At 37.2% G+C, this 25,572-nt stretch overlaps 1 pseudogene; it reads left to right on the top strand.

Moving 5' to 3' along the window:
• The first annotated feature begins 23,024 nt into the window (after positions 1-23,024).
• On the top strand, positions 23,025-23,548 carry LOC119821914 (annotated as a pseudogene).
• Positions 23,549-25,572: the final 2,024 nt, after the last annotated feature.

The raw sequence follows: 25,572 nt of genomic DNA, 5'->3' as shown, positions 1-25,572 counted from the left end.
ACTCTAAATGTTATCGTCTGACTTCCACATATGTATGATACAGGCAGGCCCCAGTCATGTATACACATCACACACACATAGATACACACACACACACACACCAACACACAGATAATCATATAAAGAAGAAATTTAAACTACTGCTTAGAATCAGCAGTAACAACTCTGAGAACTATATTAACAAAAAGCAAGCACCTAGTTTTTATTTGAGAGGGTATAATAAAGTACCTTGCTCCACTGTTTATTAAGATTGGGAAAGCAATGAAAGATTTTAGATTCATAAGACCAGACTTGAAATTATTCTCAAATGCAAAGATGCATAAGATTTCTGAATATCACAAAATCTGGCTTTCAATTTCTTTTTCTATAAAATGAAAATAATAGTATCAAACACTTTTTAGGAGAATTTGTTATAGATAAATTTCTCAATTTCCTGGGTCCTTGCCTGATAGACAGATCCTATATGCTGAGTGCTGATTTCTCTTTTTACATCTGGGATTAGGGACACTTCTGATGTTCCCTACGAACATAATCTTTCTTATTAATATGTAGAAAGAAGAGAATACATTGCAACTTTTTTCCCATGGCATTTGAAGTTAAGCCTCTATCCCCAAAATTGCGATTTTAAAGCTAAAGTTAGTGATCTACTTTTATTTCATTTATTTCAAAGAAACAAAAGAACAAATGTATTATGCTATTGTTTATATTTAGAGAGAAACAGGGGTTTTTTTTGCAGAATTTCCCAATGCTACTAAAAAGTTAACAGCTGTTGGCAACAGAATTTCATCTCACATTTTAATTTTACAAGATCACAGCTTAGCATATGTGCTGGCCCTGCGGGTGCAAAATTGTCAACTGTTCATCAATGAGCAGCTATGCTCCTAATGGCAGAGGGGAAACAATTAATCCTGAAGATGAGGCTACAATAATCTCACTATCAGTGGTGTGTCGGTGTGTGTTTAACTGAATAATGTAATTCAGGATTTTATGACCAATTGTAAGTACAAGAAATCAGTTTTGTAATATTGTTCAACTTTATTTGTTTTAATATCCAGATATAACTTGGTGTTGTTGCACACAATGAAAAATTAGATATATGTGCCAGGGAAGCAAGCCATCAAAGACAAATTTATAAGTTACATAGAAAAAAATAATAGATTCTAGCAAAGAATATCACTCCTTGGTTCATTCTGAAAAGTTGCATCTTTTCCAAGTCTCATATTTACCATCTATAAAACAGACAATGATCATGGTACAAATTTTAGGAAGTTCACTTAAGAATTGAGATAAAAACTGAAAACTCTTAAGTATATTTTCCAAGACATTGTAAGTTTTCTAAATACATGCATTGACTTTTGTTTGATCATATAATATTATACATACATTGCAATTCTGAATAAACCTCTTCTGGATAGAATAAACTTCTATCCAGTCAAATATACCTATTAAACACTAGCTGTTCCAGCTCCCTTTTCTCTTAGACTTCAATTTGCTCTATAACCAATCCTAAGGGGTCAGGACTTTGGGGCTTTGCTGGATAACACAGATGGATTTTCTGCAATCTAGTTTTTTCAACATTTATGGTGAAAAAATAATGTCCACAAAGCATTCCTGTCAAAATAATCTGAGTTTGATTAAGCCTCTTATTACTCAGTCATGCAGAATTTTTTCATGAACATATTTCAAAATGTATAGCTATATATTATACTTATTTACCTCTTTTAATGGATGTGAAATGATTAGAATTTTATGATGCTTTAAAAGATTCACTGACAGCCGGGCGGTGGTGGCGCACGCCTTTAATCCCAGCACTCAGGAGGCAGAGGCAGGCGGATCTCTGTGAGTTCGAGACCAGCCTGGTCTACAAGAGCTAGTTCCAGGACAGGCACCAAAGCCACAGAGAAACCCTGTCTCAAAAAATCAAAAAAAAAAAAAAAAAGATTCACTGACAACAAACTTATGTAAGGGATTTTAAAAAGTCAGCATTGTAAAAGATAATACAAAGAGAAGTTTCTTTAAGACAACCTTTAGAGAAAAGAAACAGTCAACTTTGCACAGGTTCAAGGAGAAGATTCTACTTAAGCATAGTGTTTGAGTGCCATGACGTCTAGACATGAGCTTGGAGGGTAGAATGTTTTGAAGGACAGTAAATGATCAGGTGAAGAATAATGGCTGGGTTATGGGTAACCACACAAATCTGAAAAGAATATTATTTAGAGCTAGGCATGGGGCAAAGGGGAAGATAAGCTAAACACACAATTAGTACTGACCAATGAAACAACTATTTGTCAATGAAAAGCACTCCAGATGAAGCATTTTGGCTTTTTGTAGTGGATATTAGATAAAGTAATGGAGGTCTCTGAAAGAACCTAGGCTTATAGCTGGTTGTTTTTATCATCAATGTTTCTGCCTTCCTTAAAATCTCTTGTCTCCTGAGTTGTCTATCATATGTAGGAACACCCACACATCTCATATCAGAGAAAAAGCAATGGTTAAAGAGTACAAATACAAAGAAAGCACCTTGAAAATAATTTCCCAAGCTCTTTGCTAGATAGAATAAAATATAAATTGTTTTACTTTATTTAAATATTTTTGTTTTGAAATTTGGCTTTGTTTCTTTTCAAGTAGAGATAAAACAAGTGTGTGTGTGTGTGTGTGTGTGTGTGTGTTTGAGAGAGGGAAAAGAGAAAAGAAGTGGAGGAGGAGGAGGGGGAGGAGGGAGAGGAGGAGGAGGAGGGGGAGGAAGAGGGGGAGGAGGAAGAGGAGAGGGAGGAGGAGGAGGGGGAAGAGGGAGAGGAGGAGGAGGACGGGGAGGAGGAGGGGGAGGAGGAGGAGGAGGGGGAGGAGAAAGAAAGAGTCTGAGTTTATATGTGTACATAATAATGTGTGTGTATGTGTATGTATGTATCTGTATGCAGGACTGTGACAGGTAGAATGTGTGTATATGTGTATGAGTATATATACATGTTTTTGCATGTGTTTGCCTGTGTGATTGTATGAATTATGTGCATATGGCTGTGTGTATGTGTAAGTTCATTATTGCACTTGTATTATCTCTTTGTGTATTGTGGAAGAATTTGGTCCTAACATTGATACCTGGCATGTTATGCAGATAAGCATGTTTCAAAATGATTGGAACAATTTTATATTATCCAAACTTCTAAATTTACTCTCTTCAAAATTTCTTAGCTTTATTTCTTCTTCTTTCCTCCTTCTCTTGGCTTTGGAAATAGTGACTCATGACTTTTGTTACAATCTTACATATTTAGTCTGTAATACACAATTTTGGAGTCTAACATTTTCAACAAGAAAAATCTATATTAGACAAGAGATGAGGGGCTGGGTACTTGCATTATAGTATTTCTTTTTGCAACAATAATACATAGCCGTATTAATGCCCTGGTGTTAATGAACTATCAAAGGCGTCATAGAGAGACTGTCAGTGTCCTCTGGATTCTACTTTAGTTTCCATCTAGATTCTCATGCTCCATAAAGAGAGTACAGACTACATATAGTAATAGAACAAACATCAAAAGATTAATTAGAGCATGGAAAGAGGCAAGAATACATTTTTAAAATTTTTTAAAACAACCTTATTTTACATACACATCCCAGTTTCCTCTCCTTCCAGTTTTCCCACTCCCCCCACCTCACCCCCCATCCACTCCTTAGAGAGGTTGAAGCCTCTCATGGGACATCAACAAAGTGTGTTGCATCACTTGAGGCAGGCCCAAGGCCCTCCCTCATGTATCTAGGTTGACAAGGTATGGCTCCTTGGGAATGGGCTCAAGAGAGTCAGTTCATGCACTAGGAATAAATACTGGTTCCTCTGCCGATGACCCCACAAACTGCCCAAGCCATGTAACAGTCATCCACATTCAGAGGGCCTAGTTTTGGCTCATGCTGGTTCCCGAGCTGTCAGTCTAGGGTCAGTGAATTCCTACTAGCTCCAGTCAGCTATTTCTGTGGGTAACCCCATCATGGTCTTGGCCCCTTTGCTCCAAAGATTGGGCCTAGCTGAGTAACAATGACTGCAATCCAGGCAGGCATGGAACTTACAATTTTCCTTTTTGTTTTATTCTCTCACCTGTGCCTTCCCAAATGTGGAAACTTCGAGGAAACAAGGTGTGCTTGTCTTAAAAGCCAACTCCCTTCAGAATAAGTCCATTATAAGTAGGTACATACTATGAAACAATGTAAATAAGGGCTTAAATAAACTTAATAATGATAATTTTGCAAGGGTCAATTGTAGCAACACTATTTTCATGTTCACCTGGTAGGGAAGTTGCTGAAGCTTGTTTGTACTAACACAGTTAGAATCTACTGCTATCACCTACTGTTCTTTATATTCTGATTTGGGAATGAGATGGCAGAAATGGAAGAAAAAATGAACACTGATCTTTATATCCTGTTTTGAGGGTTTCGAGGTCCATCTTGAGTAACCACAACCAACAAAAAAAAATTGTTCTCCTAACAGGTTTGATGGTGTTTCAGGTCTGTAACACACATTATTTCTCTCCGTGGATTATGTATATATAAGTGGAGACTGCTAGTTTGTTTCCACCCTGCCAGACCCAAATAATCACACAAAACTATATTAATTGCAACACTGTTTGGTTAATGACTCAGGAATATTTCTAGCTAGTTCTTACACTTTAACCCATTTTTATTAATAGGTGCATCACCGTGAGGCTGTGGTCTAGCAGTAAGGTTTAAGTGTCTGTCTGTCTGTCTGTCTGTCTTTTCTTCTTCTTCTTCTTCTTCTTCTTCTTCTTCTTCTTCTTCTTCTTCTTCTTCTTCTTCTTCTTCTTCTTCTTCTCCTCCTCCTCCTCCTCCTCCTCCTCCTCCCTCCCCTCCTCCTCCTCCTCCTCTTCATTTTTCTTCTTTTTTTGGTTTTCCAAGACACGATTTCTCTGTGTAACAGCCCTAGCTGTCCTGGAACTAGATCTTGTAGAACAGGTTGTCCTTGAACTCAGAGATCTTTCTGCCTCTGCCTTCCAAGTGCTGGGATTAAAGGCATATGCCACTACCACCCAGACTGGCAGCTACAGGGAGTCTCCTTGACTCTGCCTACTCTCTCTATATATCTCTGTTCATATTTCGCGCCTGGCTTTACTCTCTTAAGTCATTGGTTGAAACAGCTTCTTTATTAACTAATGGTAATAAAAACACATTCACAACATACAGAAGGGAATCCCACATCAGCTTCCCTTTTCTGTATAAATAAAAAGAAGGTCTATGTCACCATTAAGCAACTAATAGAATACTGCTCACAAACCCCATTTAAGCACAGAACCTTTCCTTAAAAGCCAGAGTTAGTGCAGCCAGCATCGTCTCTTAATGAAGACATGCAATTTTTGCTGCTAATGCTGAGTCAGGAAGCTTATCTCTTAAATGAATCACATCACTACTTGCCTCTAGAAAACAGAGCCCACCCAAGAAAATGTTGCTACCAAGAGACTATGCTAAACTCTGTTCTTTTTTGTCTACAATTTTTCCCCAAGCTTTCTCAGTTTTCATGTAGATGTAGTTTGCTCATATTGTCAACATTATGTAAGCAAAGACTGATTGTTTATTCCTTACCAGCCAGACCCAAATAGTCACACAAAAACTATATTAACTGCAACAGTGTTTGTCTGATGACCCTGGCGTATTTCTAGCTAGCTCTTACATTTTAAATTAACCCATTTATATTTATTTATGTATTGCCATGAGACTTTGGTCTACTGGTAAGGCTCTGATGTCTGTCTTCTTCAGCAGCTACATGGTGTTTCCTATTGCAGCTACTCTCTCTCTATATCTCTGTTTGGATTTCCCTCCTGGTTTTACTCTGCCAAGTCATTGGCTGAAACAGCTTCTTTATTAACCAGTAGTAATAAAACATCTTCATAGCATATAGAGGGGAATGCCACATCATGTATATATTTTATTTAAAAATAGTGTGCTCTATGTAGCAGAGCTTTTATATGCCCAAATTCTATATGGACTTAGAGGTTCATATTGAATTAGAATAAGTTAGTCTACTGAGCAATGTCTCTGTTTCACTAGGAAGCCAACAAACAGCACAAAGATTAATATTAAACTTAGCTTGTATTTACAGACATGAGATATACCTTTGGTTAGTTAAAGTGACCGAAACAAAGTAAAATGAGACAAAAAGTCTACAAAATTGCCACTGAGTTTGATTTTTTTGTTGGTCAAATACTTGTGGGCATGGAGCCACCCCTCAGAAGAGGTTAATATACTCAGTGAAGTTCTATTGGAAAAAAACTGGTAATAAAACATTATTTCTTGTGTCTAATGAAGGATGTCTATGGAAAATGTAAATTTTACATATAATGACCATATTATTACTTATATTTTAAAATAGTTATATGCATGAACTGTGTATGTATATGAACCACATGTATGCAGTGCTTGTAGAGGTCAAGAGAAGTCAGTGGGGGATAACGTTGAAGGGAGACACATGTGGATCTTGGGACTGAACTCTGGTCCTCAGAAAAAGAAGTAAGTGCTCTGACCTGCACAACAAACTCACTAGCACTTGCTCCTTTAATTCTTATTTTAGCTTAATCTAACTAAAATTTTTTAGATGAAACATATCTTATGGTAACTTTTTTCAAAATTCAAATGGGTAATTTTTGTCTTGTTTTGTTTTAATGCTTTCTACTACTTATGTAGTGGAAATGCTAATCGTTTTTGCCATTTCAAATTAAGGACTGTATCCAGGGCTAACATTTTCCATTTAGCTTCACATGCTCAGAAGGTGAGCTAAGGGCATAGGTCAGTTCACACTAGTCATTCTTGCCAGTAGAGCACTACTTGGTCATGGCTTTCACCTCTACTCTCTTTGTAGATGTTTCAAAGGTTTTTACAGCCTTCTCCAGGAGAAACCTATGGAGACTAAGGGCTTTTCATTCAAAGCCTCAGATACAAGCATGGAAACTGCCATTGGCCAGGTTTTGTAGTATGAAAATTCACTGTTAATATTCACATCCCAGATGGTTGATTATCCTAGGGGTACAGTGGCCATCTCAGAATCCAGCCCCACCAGGAAATCGGAGTAAACAGAACAGATGCTTTTCTGGATATGGGAGTATGCCCTAACACATTTGAAGATGTTATCTATGTTGCTCCCCATATTACCTTTCATTTTTCTGTCAAGTTCCAGGGATGTCTCTGTCAATCTAGAGCAGTGATCCTCAACCTGTGGGTCGCAACCCCTGTGGAAGTAACCTATTAGGGAGTTGCAGTATGATTTATAACAGTAGCAAAATTACTGGTATAAAGTAGCAATGAAATAATTTTGTGGTTGAGGGTTACCACAGCATGAGGAAGTGAGTTCAAGGGTTGCAGCGTTAGGGAGGTTGAGAAGTGCTGCGCCAGAGGAGAAAAACAGCTCCACCTGCATTGGCTTTGGCTGACAAAGAGGAAGATAGAACAATCGCTACCACCCGAGCCATTTCCTTGCTTCCATTTCCTTGGCCTCTAGCCATGTGACTAACTTTAGGGGCCTTTCTCCACACACAAACACCTAGCATCCCAGAGTAAACACACCTCCAAGTCAGGCAACGATTGTCACAATGCCTCAATCAGAGCCCCTTCCACAACGACGACTGTCCCCTGAAACTTGTAGCAGAATTCAGCACTATGTTTGTAGAACCTACATGGGTTCCCATCATCTGCCAGTGTGGACTGACAGCAACAGATTGTACAGTGCAGAATTCATCTGAATCCTGAGCCAGCTTGATGACAACTTGATCATATGGTCTTAGGCGATTCACAATTTCTCTAAAGGTTATGACTGCCCCAGAAGCTTTATATCCAAGCACCATTTTTTTATAGGGTTGGGCCATATTGTCCACATTAACAGCTGAGCGGCAGTTTCCAACAGACTGTACCTGTAGTAGCATCTCATTTGAGTCTATTTCTGGGTTTGGGTAGTTTTCCAGGCAGTTCCCCAGTTCCATGTACCACTAAGGACAGGTTTTCTGGCTTAGTTGGGGTCGAGGGTACAGACTGTTCTTCTTTGGTGTAAACACTGTTCTCCACTGGGCCTTCTCGTATTCCCATAAAAGGAAAATATCAGACTTACTTTAATGGTGGTTTTGATCCATTGAATTTATACATCTAACAGTACTGGCCAAATTTGGGGCCAAGGTAGTTCTGAATTTTAGCCTTGAACAGAAGAGTTGCTTATCGCAATCCCAGTAGAAAAATTGGATTTCTGTTTGTTTTTTTTTTTTACTATTAATTCTCTCCTAAGAGAATTTACTTACTTTGACTTCCTCTTCCACTTCTGGTGGTGTCACTTTTGTGGTGACATAAGCAGCCTGCTCAGTTTAAATTCAGCTAACTTTTCGAATGTGATTTAGTATCTGCTGGAGCCTGAAGGTAAACACACACAGGCCAGACAATATTTCATACTGGAATATTCCCCGTCCTCCTCTGTTATGAAGACTGATCTTCATTGAGGTAGTGGCACTCTATTCTCTAAATTGTTTTAAGATTTCCTCGTGGCTGGCTTAAGTCAATAGAGCAGTGTACTGCACCTTTTGAGAAATCTCCTGTCTTGCCTCTCAATACTCCCCATTTCTTTTCTCTTTTTCATTTTAAGCAAGAGAACTCACCGGCCTACACTGTATAGTTATCTGTGATCTATTGGTCCAACTGCACTGGATTAATGCCAGATTTCAACACTTAGCTCCCCACTGGCGAACTACTTTCCCACCAGTGGTTAAAAAATGATCACTTTTACGCTTAAGCACACACATTGACATCTCCCGTCTTAAATTCTTCTGAAAAAAAAAAGAAGAAAAATAGCTAGAGAAGTCTACCATGGCAGCCCCCTCTGGCACAGATTCAAAAGTAAAAGAACATGTACGATTTCAGTCAAAACCAACTGGTTCAGAAAAGTTCAGGTACTTCAGAAGTTAACAGAGGGCTCGCTTTGGTCCCATCAGGATTGATATCCCTATCTGCCCAGTTTGCTTTAACTTCAGTTCAGCTGTTCTGTTATTACTTATAGAAAACGTCGCCTCAGCTGGAAAGCGGAATCATATCAGAGACCATTTTTTAGAGGAGTTTAATGATGATATTTCAGGGGGACAAAAGAAAAAGAGTGCCCCCTCAGGGTTGCTTTAAAATCCATAAAGCCAGGGTTTGAAAAGAACATGATTGGAATGCAGCACGAACCCTATCCTTAACAATTCCCTTTCATTGAATGGCTTCCTGGTTGTTCTTTAAATGGCAACCCTTCATAGTATAGGGCATCTTGGTGGAAAATGGCAGTTTTCCCATGAAACTAAGGCTATGAGTTTTACACAAAGAAACTCAATACATTCTTTTCTTCCTCTCCTGTTTTTAGAAGGCATTTTAAATTTTGGCTATGAGTTTTCTGTTTCTTTTTAAGGGCACATTGGATTTTAAAAGTGCCAAATGGACTTAAAATAATAAAGACTAATGGTGTTTTTACTCTCCTCTAGTTTTCCACTGTGAATATGCTACTCCACCATCGACTCATTTCCCAAAGTACTTTCAATTTTTAAGTTTAAAATGAAAATACAACTGTAAATACAAGAATACTCTGCTCTCTGTGGGACTTATCAATATCTAAACAAAAGTACAGATTTTTTGGTCTGACCTTAATGAAAATCAATTGTGGAAGCATTCTTAGCTATTTGTAAAGGACATCTAACCATATAAATGTTGTTTTAAGACTCAGTATAAAAATGAGGGTATACATATGTTTAATAATATACAGGTAAGGGTATAAATGATGTAGAACATGTGCTGCCCTATGAGAGAAAGATCATCAAGGCAAAATGAATTTGACAAGAAAGTTAGATGAACTCTCAGAAACAAGTAATTCTCATGTAGGAATTAAACAGAAGGGATTTTCATGTCTTGAGTCATTGTTTAATGTTTCAGATATGGATATTCTTAAAAGTCAGTGTAAACAGAGAGCTCGGCAGTTCCTCATGAATTAAAGGAAGTACACATTTGAGTGACAGTAGTACAAACAGGAAGTACACATTTGAGTGACATTAGTTCAAACAGAAACCAAGACTAAGGAGAAGAGAGAAATAGGAGAATACTCTCTTACAAACAGAAGGAAGCCTGCCATGAGCTGCCTCCATGAAGGGCCAAGTTACAGGGAGTCAGCAAAAAGTAGAGAAATAACAAAACACGGAAACTACACAGCAAACCAACACAACCTGAGAACTTTGAAACACAATTTTTACTGACTTTATGCACCAGTTTCAGTAAAGTGACTGTTGGAAGATAAAAGAGATAAACAAAATGTTAAGGGGAAATAGTTAAATATGGTTATATAGGAACATCTTTGGGAAAGAGATTCAAAATAAAGAGATGGGAAGAATTCTGAGATATCCTAGGTTATTTGAATATTCAAAGCAAAAAGGTCACTAAGAACAGATATAAGTATTATTTCTCACAGACATACAGTACTTTATAATGAGTGATTAGGAAATAATTGATAACTATCATATTGTCACAAATAATACTGATATTTTAGTTTATAATAAATGAATACATTGACAAAAAATGATAACCCACATAAATAAATAAAGTAGTAAAATATTAAAAACTTAAAGCACCACTGGAAAATTGCTTTACAAAACTAAATCTAAATAGAATAATTCAAAATTAGAGGAAGAGGGGGGAGGAGATCATGAAACAGAAAAAAACCCTGATAATTCCACATTCTTAAGCATCTTGGGGAATTAAATAAAGGTGGTTTGGAGGTATAAGTCTTGAAATGTTTTTATAAAATAAAAGAAAAGAACTAAAATGAGATGTATTGCATCAGCAGGTCTTCTTCGAGTTTGGGATGAGTTAACATTCCTTTGCCTACATTGCAACTACATCGTCAACACGTGGTATTCCTGGAGTGGAGGCAGCTGCTCCTGTCACTTCACCACTGGCACCACACTGATCTAGAAAATACTGTTTGCCTTCTCTTTCAGACTTTGGGAAAAAAGGAAGTTATATACATACTATAAAAAATTAATATTTGTCAAGGTTACTCAGCCATATAAGCTTGATCTTTCCCTGACTGGGACGTGACTGAGACACAAAACAATCTCAAACAAATAGAAGTCCATGTGACTTTTAATATTTTTCCAGTTGATACTGATTGGGAAAAGAAGTATAAATATTTCCTTATAAGCCGTATTGTCATTTTGAATAGAGACTGCTAATATCGTAGGCATTTCATGCCTAGGTGGTGTCTATCATAAAATCCTACTATATTTCTCTTCCTTGAATGAGTTACATTGTAGTTTAAGATAAATTTGAAGAAAATGATGTACATACCACAATTTAAACAATTTAATGTTTTAAAAATGATGCTGTATATCTAAATTTCTAGTACTTGGGAGAGAAAAGCATAAGGATCAGAAGTGCATGGTCACCATTGTCCATGTAGCTAGGTTGAAGCCAGTCAGGTCTACAGTGAACTTTGACTCAAACAAGTACAAAACAAATGTACACATGAACAAAAAAACTATTGTGACTGTAGATTATCTCATCACATGTACCCAGCACATACCAATTCATCACAAAAATGATCATATTCAGTATTATAGTGAGTTAGTCTATATTTTTGAATGTTTGTTAAGCACGTTTTTTTCTTTTGCATGCCAAAGAAATGTTTTCATTAAACAAAAGGAGTTCAGCCTCTGCCCTTCTAAACTGTACCCGTGAATTTATCTGACATAAAACTAATCTGAATCTGGACTTTATAAAAGCAGAATGTAGTACTTTAAGGTCCGTCTACATTATTTTATGTAGAACATAAAATTTCAAGTCTTACGCTGTAAGGATGAAACATATCAGGTAACAAATTATATTGAGAAAGCTGTAGTCCCTAGAAAGTTGCAAATTAGGCTCCACTACGAGAAAAAGGCTTGTTAAAACAAAACAAATCCCTTGCCTTCTAAAATACATCAGATCTGTTTGACTTTTCTCATACAGTAAGTGCCCATGTGGAGCACATTAGTAGACTTTCAAGCAGGAACTCAGACTTTACCTTTTTTGCAATAGGAATTCTTTTTTTTATTAAATTATATAATTTTACAAATTGTCACCTCTTCCCCTCCTCACATTTCTCTTCCCATCCCCCATCCCCCTCTCCCTCCCTCTCCAGTCCAAGGAGCAGTCAGGGTTCCCTGCCCTGTGGGAAGTTCAAGTTCCTCCCCCATCCACCTAGGTCTAGGAAGATGAGGATCCAAACTAACTAGGTTCCCACAAAGCCAGTACATGCAGTAGAATCAAAACCCAGTGCTATTGTCCTTGGCATCTCAGTCAGCCCTCCTTGTCAGCCATGTTCAGAGAGTCCGGTTTGATCACATGCTCCATCAGTAACAGTCCTGTTGGCCTTGGTCATCTCCTATTAGATCAGTCCCATTGTCTTGGTGAATGGACACACCCCTCTCGGTCCTGACTTCCTTGCTCATGTTCTTTCTCCTTCTGCTCCTCATTTGGACCTTGGGAGCTTAGTCCAGTGCTACCACGTGGGTCTCTGTCTCTATCTGCATCCAACGCCAGATGAAGGGTCTATGGTGATATGCAAGATAATCATCAGTGTGACTATAGTAAAGGGCCAGTTCAGGCCCCCTCTCCTCAGCTGCTCAAGGAGCAAGCTGGGGACATCTCCTTGGATACCTGGGAACCCCTCTATTGTCCAACCTCCTGCCTACCTCCAAATGGCTCCCTAAATTAAGATATATACTTCACTGATTCCATATCCACTCTTCCTCTATCCCAACTGTCCCATTCCCCCAAGCTCTCCCTACCCTCCCCTTCTCACTTCTCTCTCCCCATCTCCCTTACCCCAATCCTGCCCCCACCCCCAAGTTCTCAATTTTTGCCTGGCAATCTTGTCTACTTCCAATATTTAGGAGGATAACTACATGTTTTTCTTTGGGTTCACCTTCCTATCTAGCTTGTCTAGGATCATGAAATATAGGCTCAATTCTATGGCTAGAATACACTTATGAGTGAGTACATACCATATTCATCTTTTTGAGTCTGGGTTACCTCACTCAGGATGGTGTTTTCTATTCTTAAATGCAGGTGTTTTTTTTGCCCCAAGCTGTTCTAGAACCCAGTTTGGGCAGCTTGAGGCAAATTTTGCTATCAGATATATACTTTGATATTTCTTTATTTTGCTTAAATATAAAGACATCCCTTTAGATATTTTAAAAAGGTTTCATTTTCATCTTTTTAAATATTATTTTAATAAAACCTGTACCTGTCCAGTCAATCAAAATCTTATTAGCACCTGTAACATTACACTACCTCCACAACTCAGAATTTTAGGACTAGTTTTTGTTGTTTCCAATAAATGATAAAATGATATAAGTGATTTCTCTTAACTTTAAAGCCACTCCATAAACAAAACTGAACAAATGCTAATAAAAGCTTGTCTGTACATATTTAGTCATTTATCAAATATTTAGGAATATGCAAGCACTACTATCATCAGATTATACTTTATGCCAAATCTGTTTCTTTGGATCCTTGGCTCCTAAACCAAGCTTTGTCTTTGATAACAATGTATATAATCTACATAGATAGACCACTTGTTCCGTGTACGTTTAAATGAAGTCAAGAACTTGTCTGTAATTTTACTCAAAGTTTTTTAATAACATAAAAGTAGACAACTTTTAATAGTAAATATAACAATATAATCCTGTAGAAGAGATCTGTACATTATTTCCTCATAGCAGTTCCTAGTTAAATTCCTAGAATTTTGGGTAGATTTCATTATTGGCCTGGATCTTGGCTACCTACAGGGTGCTCTACAAATGGATATCTCCACAGTGTGAGGCATATTGAAGTTACAACCACTTTACTTCACACTGTCGTTGAGTTCATCCACCTTTCAATTAGAAAAATACAGTTCACAAAATTTATTGCATCGGATGTTCTTTCCAAGATGCTGGTATCCCAGTTCCGTTATGACACTATACCAAAATGAGATTGCAAACTTTATAATAAGGAATGTATCACATTAACAGAGACTAAAAACAGTAACAGTAAGCAGCTATGCTCCTGGGTGAGGCTAGTATCTACTTTTAAGGTGACACCTTATGTTGGTTCTTCCAGAAGATATGAACCACATAATTACCTAATCCTTATGTGCGGGTACATGAAGGTTCCAGTCTTATGATCTAGCCTCTTCTTAATTGTTTTGAATTCGGGGAAAGGAGAGATGGCTCAAAAATTATGAATGTCTATGCCCTCTTGATGTTTGGTGGTCAATATTCACATCCAATGGCTCACAATCTCCTGTAACTCCAGCTGCAGGGAAACTAATGAACTTCTCAGGCATTTGAATGTACTTGCAATATGTTTGTCTCCATGCATGCACATACATCCACACTTACATAAATATATTTTTAAAGCTTCAAATTTTAACAAACTCAGATGGTTCTACATTAAGGCTGTAAATATTTGTGAGCATGAATTACTGAAACAGTCATGCAACTGTGTGCTCTACAACAATTACATTGCTATGAAAGAAGATAAATATTAGTCCATTTCTGAGACATGAATAAAGGGCACATACATCATGGTTAATTTCCTATATTTATTATAGGTAGGCTTGTACTGCTGGGTAAATTTGTTTTTTGTCAAATAAAATTTTAAGTTCTTTTCAAAACCAACATACGGTCAAATTCTCTAGTAGTAATCACTGAGCTATAGGAATAAAATTTCCATGATGCATATTCTTAGTAAAACAATATTATTCATATAATATTAATTCTATATGGAAGACCTAATGTGGAAACTTAAATATAGCAATCAGAAAGATACAGATGTTTACGAACTTGGGGTGGTTTGAAAGAAAATGGCCACTATAGGGAGAGGCACTATAAGGAGGTGTGGCATTGTTTGAGTACATGTAGTCTTGTTGGGGGATGTGAGTCTCCGTGGGAATGGCCTAAACATAACCTTTGCACAGTGTAACACACAGTTGCTTCTGCTTGTTGTGGCTCAAGATCTAGAACTCTCAGTCCTTCTTCAGCAACATGTCTGTCTGCATGCTACCATGTGGCATCATGATGATAATGAAATAAACCTTTAAGAACTAATCGAAATTAAATGTTTTCCTTTATAAGAGTTGTTGGGTGGATAGTGTTTCTTCACAGCAATAGAAATCCTTACTAGGTTACTCATTAAGGATCATTTTAAGTCTATGTATAAGGTATTTTAAAATGACATACTATGTATTAATAAGAAAATTGAAATTTGATAAAAACATATCATGAATAAATATAAACAGATATTCAATCCTAAATAAAATGCCCACCCATTTCCTTTGTACTGAATTTTTCCCAGTGACACACAGAAATTGTAATCTTCATCAGAATGAAATGGAAATAATGTTAATTGGAAATTGATTATTACACTAAGAAAATGTGTAAAAAATTGAAGGACATATTACAGAATTTCTTTTCTAGGAGGAAATATAGTTCCGAAAGGATTGATTTCATGTTGCTTGAAATGATACAAACTTTCCCAGGAACAGACCAGTTACTAGGATATAAAGAAAGAAAACACAGCTCACTCTGTCTTCTTGAAGAGTGATAGAGAGGCTGAAAGGTTGACACTCTTCTCCTCCAACTGCCTTAAGAATGACAGGCCACAAATCACACTGGACAGACCAAAATGAAAGTCTACGTGTCAAGCTGTGTTTTTGCTCTCTGTGTCTGAGGATGGAAGAACCCTTTAAATGACCCATTAATGTGAGGTAATTGGTGTATCTGGATCAGTTCATGTAATGTCAGTCTCACTGTGTATATATAAACTTAGCAACTTAGAGACAGCAACTATATGCCTCCTGGAACAGGAACAGTAATAGACAGTTGTTGAATTTTTATCAGTTTATATAAATGGAGAAGACTCACACCATATTGCAAGAAGCTGGTATTTGTTTATTTATTTTTATATATTCATTTCTAACTAAATGTTTTATTAATTCTTTGACAACCACATAATATGTATTTTGCTCATATTAATCCCATACTTCTCCTTACAATCCTTTGCATATATAAAATCCATATCCCCAAACTACTAATTTCCAGTTCTCTTAATAATTTTAACCCACAGAGACCAATATTGGCTGCCTATATATTCATGAGTTTGTGACGCCCACTGGAACATGGTTAACTTAAGGGGGACCAAATATATAAGGTAAGTTAATTTTTTCTTCTCCAGAAGTCATCAACTATCTCCCAAGCTAGAGATGAGGGCCAATGTGACCCTGCTCTACTCCAAGCCAGAGTGTTGACTAGCTTGAACTGGCACAGATCCTATATAGACAAGTATGGCTACTTCAAGTTCATGAGGGCAGCAATCTAATTATGTGTGGAAGATGCTGTTTTGCTCTGGTTCTGGTGTCTGACTTTTGCATCCTTTAGTTATATGATCTTGCCATCAAGTTCTCATGAACAACCAAGGGCAATGTCAATAACTAGTGTTTTTTGGGAGTCTCTAGGACATCTCTGACCAAAAACGTCAAAGAAGATACTGCTTACCTGGCACTGGGTTTTTAATTTTTTAATCCATGGTATCTTGGATTATTATAATAGCCTGTAGAGGGGCATTACAGTTCGAGTCATGTATACACACGCATACATACAAATAGATAATTCTTCTAAAATTCTAGGTTTATTTATGACTCTTGCAAATGACCTCAGAATTGGTTATTCCTTCCTAATCCCCTCCTTTCCCCTACCTACCCATTTCTTACCCCCACTTATGCCTCCATCCCCTTTATTCTCCCTTTCCCCTTAATTTTGCTATTCCTCCTCCCTAAGCATCTTTTATTCCCCTCTCCACAAATAGTCCTTTTCTACTTTGATGGATACTGTGTTTCTCCCATACTAAAAACCACAAACCTACAGATTCATCTACATATGAATGAGATGAAGTGATGACTGACTGTATTCTGTGTCTGGGTTACCTCAACCAGTATAGTATTTTTCTTCACCATCCATTTACTTTCAGATTTTCTAATTTGACTTTTCTTGACTCTTGACTATAATTCTATTGTTTCAGGTACTATGTTTACAATATTCACTCATCAGCTTATATCTAGGCTATTTCTGTGTTCTTATTATTGTGAATACACCAGCTATATATGGGAGCACATGTCTCTATAGTAAGAAATGGAGTCCTTTGGTCATATGCTGAGGAGATATATAGACAGGTTATGATGTAATTTTGTAGGTTTCAGGGAAATAACTTTGTAGTGACTGTAATAATTTGTTTTTTCCACCAAAAGTGTATGAGGGTTTTATTCCTTACATTTTTTCCATCATTATTGCTTATTGCTTTCTTTGTGATAGACATTCCAATATTTTAATGAAATTTCATAGTAGTTTAGTTTGCATTTCTGTGATGGCTAATGATGGTGAAGTTTTAAAAATACTTGTCTTCCATTTATTTTTATTCCTTTTAAAACTTTCTTTAAGTACCTCTTATTAATCTGGTTTTAGGTTTCTTTCTTTCCTTTTAAATTTTTTAGAATTTCAGAATTCCATTTCCAGAATTATCTAGCTAAACTTTTCCTAATCATCAATCCCATTATGAATATATAACATTCTGTTTTGAGGAATTGAGCATAAAATAAAACTTTTCTGAGTACTCTATAGAAGCTGCTTGTTTTGTAAGAGTAACATTCAAACATGCTGTTGCTCAACATTTAGTTCCAGGAGTTAGCTTTCTTAGTACATAGCTCAGGACATGCTGAAAAATTTGGAGTTTTGCTTCCCCTGGGAAAATAACCTTTAGCTGAACATGTGAGACCATGAGAGCTTTTACTGTCACAGGACCCCATAGAAAGAATCGCCTTAATGACACTGGAAGTAATTCTAGAAGATGACGCTTCCTCTCCCAACAAAGTTAGTCCTCAAGGCTAGGGACATGAATTAGGGTTGATTATAACTGGTATTGGGTTGGGATTTGGGGTAAAAATTCTGTAGGCTCAGGGATCTCTTTGAAATAAAAGGGAAATTGTGTGGGCTCATAGGTAGATTAGTGTGAGGTTACTCACACTAATAATAATAGTGAGTAATAGAGTGAATACTTGTGAGCTATTTTTATAGGCAATTTACATTGGTATAGATTTTTGTATATTGATACAAGTTCAAATTATATTTTTATATTGAATATGCTTCCATTTCTGTTTGCAATATTTGTACACTTATGCAAAACTATTTTGTCAGATTGTATGCATGCATGTTTCTACCTCTGTTTAAGGCATTTGTATATTGATAGAAATTTAGTATATATTTATCATGTTGCATTATACATTTCTACCTCTAATATTTGTACATTTTTGACATTTTGAGGTCATTGTCTTCAGTTGCTTCACAGTTGTTTAAAGATTGTTTAATATCCTAATATGAAGTCTTAGTCTTAAAGTTATACAGGTATTAATTACTTTAGGTTGATAGTCATTCTTGTTTGTCATAGACTAATCAAGTTCTTTAAATACATGTAGATTGTATTCTGCATAAATAGGTAATCTTCAACCACTTCAAAGAACTGTATAATATGGCATTTAAATAACTTAGGGTTCTCTTGACATAAGACATGATTGCTCCTGGCAGCACAGATCTATTCCCAAGAGAATATAGAACACCAAAGACACTCCACTTGGAACTTCTTTTCTTATTGGCAAAACTGGTCTTTGGACAAGGAACTGTCCATGCCTTGACCACTGACAAAATGCACAATTTCCAGACAGGAAAGGCAGGACACAAGAAAAAAGACAACCAAACCTTGCCAAGATCAAATAAGAGGGTTCTGAAATTTTTTTTTGTCTTAGAAAATCTTCTGTCAGTTACTCTAGGCCTTAGCCAAAGTTAGTTGATTCAACATTGCAAATGAGACGTTGGGTGATTGCCCAGGAAGCCAGTTGTCTCTGTCATTTATTGTATATTTTGGAAGCTACTTGATTGCACTTCCTGCCTACTCAAGTAATATTATCTCTCTTCTCAGGCCTTCGATGGGGTCAAAGATTAGATGTTCATAGTTACTTTCCTCTTATGATTTAGCCACACCATTTCTAATACAAGACTTAGACTCCTTAAGATAGATAGAATGATTATTCAAACATATTAGCATATGTTTCTTGCTTAATAATGCTTACACTGTTTGTAATTCTAAGTTTTGTACTTGATTTTTCTTCTTATTATATATAGTTTTGTGTTAGCCTTAGAATTCTTTTATTTAAACAAAAGGCGGAGGTGCTGTAGGAATTCCTTTATCCAGTAGCCATTAAGATATCAGCATACTTGGGTGTGGCCGCGTATACTATAAATGCCGATGTGAAAGATGTGAAAGTCTCTCTCTCTCTCTGTCTCTGTCTCTCTCTCTCTCTCTCTCTCTGTCTCTCTCTCTCTCTGTCTCTCTCTCTCTGTCTCTCTCTGTCTCTCTCTGTCTCTCTCTGTCTCTCTCTCTCTCTCTCTCTCTCTCTCTCTCTCTCTCTCTCTCTCTCTCTCTCTCCTGGTTCTGTATTTGGTTCTTGTTCCCTATTCATGCAGAGGAGTGTTACCTTTGAATCTATCCTAAATAAACAACCCTTTATTAATGCAATTCTGAGCTAGTATAGGGTTATTTTTTTAACTTCCATCTTCATCAGTTTGCATCTGTCTTGTTATGACTCAATGTTACATAATTCCCGTGACATATTCTCATTATTCATTTTTTCTTAACTCATTTACAGTATATGATAAGAAATACAGTTTCTTGCAGAAACACAGTCACCTTTTGCTTCTGAACCTACAAATCTGGGTTATCTTTAGCATCATGGCTGCTCCGTCTCAATCAGCTTTCCATTGTGTGACTTATTTTTCTGACCTGAAATCATCACATTTCAAAGAGTTAGACATTTGATACACACTTTTCTGTGCATTATTAAGCCCATTATAAGTTTTTACCAGCCAGATATCTTCAAATGCTGTTATACAATGATGATTCTCAAATCTTTATTGGCAGCTAGACCCCTGACTAAGCATTTACATCTAAGACATCTACTTGTATTCGTTAATGGAATTTTAAAAATCACATAAGGCTGAGATTCTAGATTTCCATTATGTATTCTTCCCTGGAGTCTACTTTCTCAAAGATCTCGTTACCTTGAAAATGACAGCATATTACTGTGCTCAGGAAAATTGTTCTTACCTGTGTTGTTTAAAATTACACAATTTATCACGCTTGTTCACATAGTGTGATAGTTAGCTCACATGTCAACTTGGCTGGCCTGAGCTTGCCGAGATAACTGGTAAATGGTTTCTACTGCTGTGTCTGTGACAGTGTTTCTGGTAAAGATGAGCACTTATATTAGGTAGTAGACTAAAAAATGTACTTCTCTCAGTACAGACCCAATATGGATCCATACAGAGCCAAGCAAGAGGGAGTAAAGGAATGCTGAGTTAACTCTCTTCTGACACTCATCTTTTTCTACTCCCTGATGCCAAAGCTTCATGTTCTCCAGCCTCTCAACTATATGACTTATGCCACTGACCCGTCAATGTGGACCTTCAAGTTTGGAGTTATCTCAGGCACTAATCTGTTCTTCAGGCTTTTAGACTCAAAAATTTATGCCCAATCTCCTCTGGTTTTACAGCATGCAGAAAGACAGCTATTGAATTCTCACAGTTCATATGTAGGCACAGGCTGCTCATTCATTTCCTGGCCTCTCAGACCTGAAATAATCACACAGAAACTATATTAATTATAACACTGCTTGGCCAATCACTGAAGCATATTGTTAGCTAGCTCTTATATCATAAATTAAGCCATTTTCATTATTCTGTATTTTACCATGAGACTTGTGGTTTACAAGTAAGTTTCCTGAGCATCTGTCTCCTTTGTCAGCTGCATGAAATCTCTCTGACTCTGCCTATGCTTCTTATACATCTTTGTTCAGATTTCCTGCCTGGTTTTACTCTGTTAAGTCATTGGCCTAAAGAAGCTTCTTTATTAATCAATGATGATAAAGCATATTCAAAGCATTCAGAGGGGAATCCCACAACACCTCCTGTTTTCTGTCTAAATTAAAAGGAAAGTTTTAACTTTAACATAGCAAGAATACATACAACAAAATAATTATCAAACGAGAATTATAGTTACAATATTTATATCTACTTTATCTTTTATTGTAACTAAGAAAAGCTATAATTATAACTATCTCTTTTTTCAACTCCATCAAAGACCCCAGAATGATATAATATTACCTAAGTTAAGAGGAAGTACATTGTAAGCAATTTCCAAAACTCTAGAATTGACAGAGACAACTCGCCACCTGGACAGTCACCCAAAGTTTTCTGTATCTCTAGAGCATCTATCTTCAGCCCACAGGCAGTATCTAGAAGACTTTTCAATGAAGCAAGAAATTTCTAAGACAGTTACACTTATATTGGCAGTTTGTCAATCACTTCCTTCTGTGTCCTGGAGAATGTCTGGGAGACTTTCATGAAGCAAGAACCCCAATAGACTGTCTTACATTTAGGCAAGTTCAGCAGTCAATTTCTGTGGGTCCTGTGTCCAGATCATACAGCATAACATCAACCATTCCAGGCAAAAGCACTTTCTTGCCCAAATGGCTAACAAACTCCATAAGGAGTCTCTTTTATGTCCACCTTCCTCTTGAAATAGATTGATGCTGGAGGAGCAGATGTGTCTCATTGTCATGAAAATTCCTATGTTTTAAAAACATTTTAAATGCCATATTCCATGTCTTTGAAAGGTTTAAATAATATCTATCCTTCTAAAATATAACTCTATAAATCAATGAAACCTAACATGACTACAAGTTTGACTATCATAGATGATTGTCTATTAACTGTATTTTTAACTATACATTTTCAAATGAGATGCACAAACACAATACCTAATCAAGAGCAGAACTATACATATATGAAAATTGACCTCAAATTTGTATCAATCAATGAAGATCCACACCAATTCAAAATAGTTATCTCTATAGTATATCTTTCTTTAAATGTAAACAAGTATTTATAAACAATATTTGGGAATTTGGGTGTAGTTCTCTCCAAACTTTTTCCTGCTTTTTGTTGGATGAAATATTTTGGGTGGGGGGTTTCACAAAGACGTTTATGGTGGTCTTGGTCTATCAAACAACATTAGCTGGAAGGAATCTACAGGTTCTTATATTCTATGGAAGCAAATGTAGAACCTCTTTTCCAAAGCAACATATCCTTGGACACAAATTTTATAGTCAAGAGATCTTTAATTATATATATATATATATATATATATATATATATATATATATGTTGGTTTAGCTTAGCAGCCCATACAATGAAATATCTGTCTGTACTTAGTTCATTCAAAGTAATATAATTAAAGAAAACACAATAATAAACCTAATTCAGACTCTCTATGTATATTCCATCTGTATATGGCTTCTTATTCTTACTCTATTACCTTTTTACTAGTTTAATATTTATTTATTATCTTTACCCTTTTAATCTATGACTTTACTTTCTTTAAAGCCTTTAATTTTTTTCAAACCATTAACTTCTTTTTATAACTATTTTTTTCTCTCCCAAACCTACATACATTTATCAAACACTGTGATCCATTTAGAGGTCTTTTTCATATGAATCTGCCTTTATTGGGTATCCATAGTCATTTCCTGGTAACACTGCTTCTTAAAACACAGAGTGGCATGGCTAGGACTAATGACGCTTTGCCTTTCAGATCTGCCCAGTCCTGCACAGCAGAGTTCTGCTCCCCATGAACAATGCTTACAGCCCTATTTTCAGGCACACAGCAGGTCTATGTTGCCATTAAGCAAGTTGTAGCACTCTGCTCACAAACCCCATTTAAATGCTCCAAAGCCAGACCTCCTGAGTCAGGGCCATTTGTTCTGGTGATCCAGGAAGCTGCTGTTTTTAAAAAAGTTACACAGTTCTTAGGGCACCTCTCTTAAAGGAACAATGATACCCCTGTTCACCATGACCCCATTGGGGGATAAAAATGTGACTACTGGCAGTTTGAATCGCGGTCCGAAGGAGGAGTGGGCACGGGGATCTCACTGTGTGTCTGCCTGGCCTCGACTCTTTCTCCCTTCTCCAATCTTCAGCAGGCCCGAGATAGCTGGCGGTAAGGCTGGAAAAGACTCTGAAAGGCCAAGAAAAAGGCAGTTTCCTGCTAGCAGCAAGCCGGCCTGCAGTTCCCTGTGGGCCATATTCACCGACACCTGGAATTTAAAACAACCAGCCATGGACGTGTGGGCACTACCGCTGCTGTGTGCAGCGCAGCCATCCTGGTGTACCTCATCGCAGAGGTACTAGCGTTGGCAGGAAATGCATCAAAAGATTTAAAGGTAAAGCGCATTACCCCAAGTCACTTGCAGCTCTCTATTCGTGGAGATGAAGAATTGGACTCTCTGATCAAGGCTACAATTGCTGCTGGTGGTGTCATCCCGCACATCCACAAGTCTCTGATTGGGAAGAAGGGACAACAGAAGACAGTCTAAGGATGCTTGGATTCCTTACTATCCCAGGACTCTTGTTCTTAACAGATGTCCAGTGTCAGTGATTCCAGTGGACTGATCTCTGTGAAAAACACAATTTTGCCTTTTGTAATTCTATTTGAGCAAGTTGGAGGCTTAGTTAGCCTTTCAAACCAACCAAATTTCTGCATTCGAGTCTTAAACATATTTAAGTGTTACTGTGGCGTCAAAGAAGTTATCTATGGCAGCAGGAATCTGCCATACTCCCCTGTCTGTGCATTCCTAGCAGATTTGATCCCATCACCCACCTAGGCGATGAGTGCTGAGCTGTGTGCATGGTCTCACCTACTTTCTTCCCAAGCCCAAGTGGGCACACAAGCATCAGGAACCAAATGTTTGTTAGGTACCAGTCTATAGACAAAGGCTGATCATTCGTTTCCCAGAATCCAAGACCTGAAATAAACAGAAACTATATTAATTATGACATTGCTTGGCCAATCATTAAAACATATTGCTAGGTAGCTCTTATGTCTTAAATTAACTAATTTCCATTATGTTGTATTACACCACAAAGCTTGTGGTTTACATGTAAGGTTCCTAGGTGTCTGACTTGTTTGGCAGCTATATGTCATTTATCTGAGACTGCCTACTCTCTCTACATTTCTGTTCAGATTTTCAACCTGGCTTTACTCTGTTAAGCCATTGGCCAAAATAAGCTTTTCTATTAACCAATGATGATTAAACATATTCTCATTTTCCCCTCTGTTAAGTATACAGAGGGGAAGCCCACATCATTCATAATGTATATTCCAGTTAATATAATAAGCAACCTTTTTGCCCTTCTAGACAAAATATTTAGATATACAAGTAAATAAATTCATATATTCTGTGAGAATCTTCTTGGCATGTATATCTACATTCTTATTTTAAGGGATGAATCTAGAAATATCCCTATTTGTCTGTATACATGTGCACATACAAATATATAAGCAATTCTATGTTAAATGAATAGATTTATATACAAATTTTTACCTATTTATCTATTCTATACTCTCTCTGGTTCACTGTCTCTATTGTTTTCTTTTTTCTCTCTGTCTGTTTCTCAGTTTCTTTGTGTGTGTATGTGTTTGTATGTGTATGTCCTTAATAGCTTTTTTTTTCTGAAAAAAACCCTGTTGAAATACATTTAAAATAATGCCCATACTTAATCACTGTTCTGTCTAGCATCATTAACTAACCTACCATAGTTTTTCTGTCAGATGATTGTAGCCAACTATTTTTTATGATCTCCTAACAATGAACAGAAGACTTTCTTACACACAATTATTAATATTTTGTGTGAAAATTTTTTTAATTATTATTTTTTTATTAAAAATTTCTGCCTCCTCCCTGCCTCCAATTTCCCATCCTCTTCCCCCAGCCCCCTCCTCCTCCTTCTCCAGTCTGAAGAGCAGTAAGGGTTCCCTGCTCTGTGGGAAGTTCACGGTCCTCCCCCCTCCATCCAGGTCTAGGAAGCTGAGCATCCAAACAGGCTAGGCCCCTCCAAAGCCAATATGTGCAGTAGGATCAAAACCCAGTGCCATTGTCCTTGGCTTCTCAGCAGCCCTCATTGTCCACCATGTTCAGGGAGTCTGGTTTTATCCCATGCTTTTTCAGTCCCAGTGGAGCAGGCATTGGTGAGATCCCATTAGATCAGCCCCACTATCTCAGTGGGTGGGTGCACCCCTCGCGGTGACTTCCTTGCTCATGTTCTCCCTCCTTCTGCTCCTCATTTGGACCTTGGGAGCTCAGTCTAGTGGTCCAATGTGGGGCACAGTCTCTATCTCCATCCATTGCCAGATGAATGTTCTATGGTGATATGCATCATATTCATCATTATGGCTATGGGATCAGGCCATTTCAGGCTCCCTCTCCTCAGCTGCCCAAGGAACCAGCTGGGGATATCTCCCTGGACACCTGGGAACCCCTGTAGTTTCAAGTCTCTTGACAACCCTGAAATGACTCCTTTAATTAAGATATATACTTCCCTGCTCCCATATCCACCCTTC

Source organism: Arvicola amphibius, chromosome 8 (genome assembly GCF_903992535.2).
Source record: "Arvicola amphibius chromosome 8, mArvAmp1.2, whole genome shotgun sequence".
Taxonomy (NCBI): Eukaryota; Metazoa; Chordata; class Mammalia; order Rodentia; family Cricetidae; genus Arvicola; species Arvicola amphibius.
This window is presented reverse-complemented; position numbering and strand designations above follow the sequence as displayed.